Here is a 4,364-nt window from a genome sequence, read left to right as displayed (position 1 = left end):
CCTGGCAGCAGCTGAATAAGCTTTGTAGCTACAGTAGCTCTTCAGGTTTATCAACCTGAAGTGAAGCTGTACTTTGAAAAGGACAAAGGGGGTGGATCTGCTTCCTGTGCATTTCAAATGCAGGAGAAACTTGGGGGTGATTATGTAACACATCTATCCTTTTAAATCATTTTCTTTCCAGGTTGCTGTTTACATTCTTTTCAACCTAATTCAGTGTTGCCAACTCTCATGATTTTTGTGATGAGTCTCACCATAATTACTATTTTCCTTCCAGCCCCAGCTCCTGAAGTCAAGTGGATATGTGATGATTCCAGCCTTCATTCTTAAAGAAAAAGTAAGTTCCTAGCCCTCGTGGCTGTGGAGAAAGCTTCAAAGTGTGACACCAGTGCACCCTAAAGGTTCCAAAAGCAGAAGGCAAGTAAAAAGAATGCCAAATCTATTATTTTCACTAACTCTCATGATATTAAGACCAATCTCGTGATTTTTGGTGAGCCTGCCTCATTGATTTTTGAACATTTGGGGTTGACAATAGTGCGGTTTTGTTTTTTCCCATGTGTGATTTTGGGGGGGGTTAAAATAAGGGGGTCATCATTCCATAAATAACCAGATTTTCAGATTTTTGCACCTCTGCTTTTCTATATTTTTCAGTTCTTGGACACTTTACAGGAGGCAGTATGGCCTGGAGGAATAAGCATTGGACTAGGAGAAGGGCAATCCTCAGTTTCCCTTTGTTCCCTCCCAGTCACCTCTCCTCCCCTTTCACCATTATTTTAAGTCCTTCTTCCATTCCTCCATCATTCTCCTCCTTCACTCTAACTCAACTTCCCATGACCATGTCAAGCTACTTTTAAAAAATAATATAAACAAAAACTAAAATATTAAAACTACCCTGTTCCAAACAACTGTAAAATAACCCACCTAGATGCATGTACAGCTCTCTGAGCAACAGTACAGTAGAACCTCAGAGTTATGAACACCAGAGTTACGAACTGAACGGTCAACTACAAACCTCATTTTGAACTGGAAATACACAGTCAGCAGCAGAGACAAAAAAACAAACCAAAAACCAAATACAACGTTAAATGTAAACTACTAAAAAAATAAAGGGAAAGCTTAAAAAAGGTTTGACAAGGTAAGGAAACTCTTTCCGTGCTTGTTTTATTTAAATCAAGATGGTTAAAAGCGACATTTTTTTTCTGCATAGTAAAGTTTCAAAGCTGTATAATGTCAATGTCCAGTTGGGAAATTTTGAAAGAATAAGCATAATATTTTGTTCAGAGTTGCAAACGCTTCAGAGTTACGAACAACCTTCATTCCTGAGGTGTTCCTAACTCTGAGGTTCTACTGTCTGATTTTGTACTTATACCTACTGGCCTCACTTTCTGTTGCAAGCCTATTTTATCCCTTTGAATCTGTTTGTGTTCTGTCTTATTTAGGCCCCAATCCTGCAATGAATGCTGTGTGCTTGGATCCCTGAGCTCACACTGAGCCCAATGCAGAATCAGCCATAGATTGTGATCGATTGGGTGCAGACTGTGCCTGTAAAGTGCCAAGTACGTTTTAGACACGATACAAACAACAAACAATAATTATAGTTCTGGTTCTGAAATTGAATCACTGGCTGTGAGCAGGTTGCATAACCTTCTTGCCTCGCCTTTCCCCTCTATAAAATGGGGACAATGATGCTTTCACACTCACCTCCCGAGGGCTGTGTGCAGACTAATTAGTTAGTGCTGGCAAAGGGCTAAAAAAGCACTAAGTATTATTATCAGTAATGATTTCTTGGGAATTGTCCAAAGTGCCCCATTCCTATCACTCCTCAGAGTCCTCCATTGAGGTCCTGCGGTAGTGATCTCAGGATGGGGTACAAAGCACATCTTACCACTTTAATTTTAGTTTAAAATGTATCAAGAGGCATCTGACATCCTGTAAGTCACAAGGCCTTCAGAGCTCCATCTGGAGATGAGGTGCGGGAGGGGTTTTAGGGTGCAGGCTCTGGGCAGCGCTTACCTCCGGTGGCTCCTGGGAAGCAGCGACATCCCCTTCTGACTCCTAAGTGGAGGCCTGACCATTTGGCTCTGTGCACTGCCTGCGCCTACGGGCACCACCCCCTCAGTTCCAATTTGCCATAGTTCCTGGCCAATGGGAGTTGCTGGGCTGGTGCTGGGGGCAGCGTGCAGAGCCCTCGTTGCTGTCCCTCTGCCTAGGAGGCAGAGGGAGATGCTGGCAGCTTCCTGGGAATCACGCAGAGCCGGGTAGGGTGCCTACCTGTGCTGCCAATCAGTAGTGATGACCGGAGCCACCAGGGTCCCTTTTCGACCAGGTGTTCCAGTAGAAAACTGGACACCTGGCAACCCTATGCAGGGCAGACCTAGTGTTATTCTCATGTTATATACTGACCTAGTCTTATGTAAAATTCCTTCCAAATTTAACATAACCTGATCACCTTCCTCTAGTTTTTTAAATCAGCCTGTAGAATGTAATAGAGAATAATATTGTGGCTCGAGAATTCTGTTGTATGGTTCTAAAGTCAATAGAGAGGATACTATTCTCTATTAAAGCTACACGTACACTATGAACTAGAGGTGTGATTCTCTTGCTCCTGTACATGTACTTGCACTACCCTCATCAAGCTAGTGTGAATATAAATAGCAGTGTAACCAGGGCAGCATGGATAGGGCAGCACAGCACAGCTTAGCCAGGCCGAGTACAAACTCACCTGAATGCTGCTGTTTTCTTGGCAGCTACCAATTCCAGTCACCATATTTGACAACCTAAGACCATATCCATATTAGGAATGTTGCTCCAGTGAAGTGAAATTAGTTTAAAGTGAATCTAGTCACACCGGTGCAAACCCCATGGTATAGATGGACGTAAACCATTGTAAATCACCTTTAAACCCATTTAGTTTAATGAGATATGTTATGTTTAGTAAATTGCTGCATTAAGCTAAATTGTTGTAAACACAATTTAAGCCAGTTTAAATGCATCTGTCTATATCAGTGGGTTTGCACCAATGTAACTAGAGTAGTTTTAAATTGATCTAGTTACACAGTGCCTGTTCTCTAATGTACATAAGACGTACTTTAGATGGTGCAGGGATATCCATGTAACATGGAAGGGGAGAGATGAGGATGTCTATTGCAGCTGGCAGGGCGGGCTCCAGGCCCCAGCATGCCAAGCTCGTGCTTGGGGCAGCATGCTGCTGGGGGTGCTCTGCCGGTTGCCGGGAGGGCGGCAGGTGGCTCTGGTGGACCTCCCGCAGGCATGCCTGCAGAGGGTCTGCCGGTCCCTTGGCTCCGGTGGAGCATCCGCAGGCATGCCTGCGGGAGGTTCACCAGAGCCACGGGATCAGCGGACCCTCCGCAGCCACGTCTGCGGGAGATCCACCAGAGCCGCGGGACTGGTGAGCAGAAGAGCTCCCCCCTGCGGCGTACCGCCGTGCTTGGGGCAGCGAAATGGCTAGAGCCGGCCCTGGCAGCTGGAAATGTAAGTGCTGAGTGCTGATGTCTGTTTGCTCTCATGGAAACAGTCTGCTTGTGAGGGAATAACCCAAAAAGTGGTGCCTGTTCGATCTGCATATGTGCTCCAGACAACTTTGTGCCCCATCCTGAGGACATACAGAGCTGCATGAGTGAACCACCCTCAGTTCCTTCTCAACTGCCCTATAACCTGAGGCATAGCACCTTGTGCGCCTGCTTTCAGCTTATCTGTAGCCATTCTACTCTAGTTCTGGTATAGTTCACTTTACTTACTTAACCTCTATCTGGACAGAACAAAAGCCAAACTGTTTGGAAAGTCTCCCAGACTGATTGTTTTCATTTGCAGACAGGACCAAAGGACTCACAATTTCCACTCAAAGACTCGGCACTGTGGGTATGTTCTCTTTTGTTATGACAAGATGTTCCAAGTTGTTGAAAGTTGCAGAGCTGCAAACTGGGCCTCAATTTTCACACTTCCAGATCAGCTGTGGTTGGCAATGCAGTTCTGTCTTCAGTATTAGATCAGACTTAGAAGCCCCCTTCTCCTTTTGGGGACACTGCTTGGGAGTCACCTGAAGTGGGGCACCCTGATGGACACTGCTTGAAGGAGGAGGAGAGATTACTGAATTGTGCAGTAGCTGTTTTTTTCAATATATGTGTCCCTATGGGTGTTGCACTACCCAACCTCCTTCGCCTCTGCTTCAGAGTTTTGTCTCACAGGACTCCATGGTAGAAAAGAAACTGAAGGTGGTTCACCTGCACAGTCCTATATATCCTCCCTATGGGGCATGAGGATGTCTGGAGCGCATGCATGGGGAGAACAGGCACTGCTACTGGAAATCTCTGATCAAAGGTGCCATGGAGCACCTGAAATGGAGCATC

The sequence above is a fragment of the Gopherus evgoodei genome, chromosome 2 (genome assembly GCF_007399415.2).
Source record: "Gopherus evgoodei ecotype Sinaloan lineage chromosome 2, rGopEvg1_v1.p, whole genome shotgun sequence".
NCBI classification, from domain to species: domain Eukaryota; kingdom Metazoa; phylum Chordata; order Testudines; family Testudinidae; genus Gopherus; species Gopherus evgoodei.
This window is presented reverse-complemented; position numbering follows the sequence as displayed.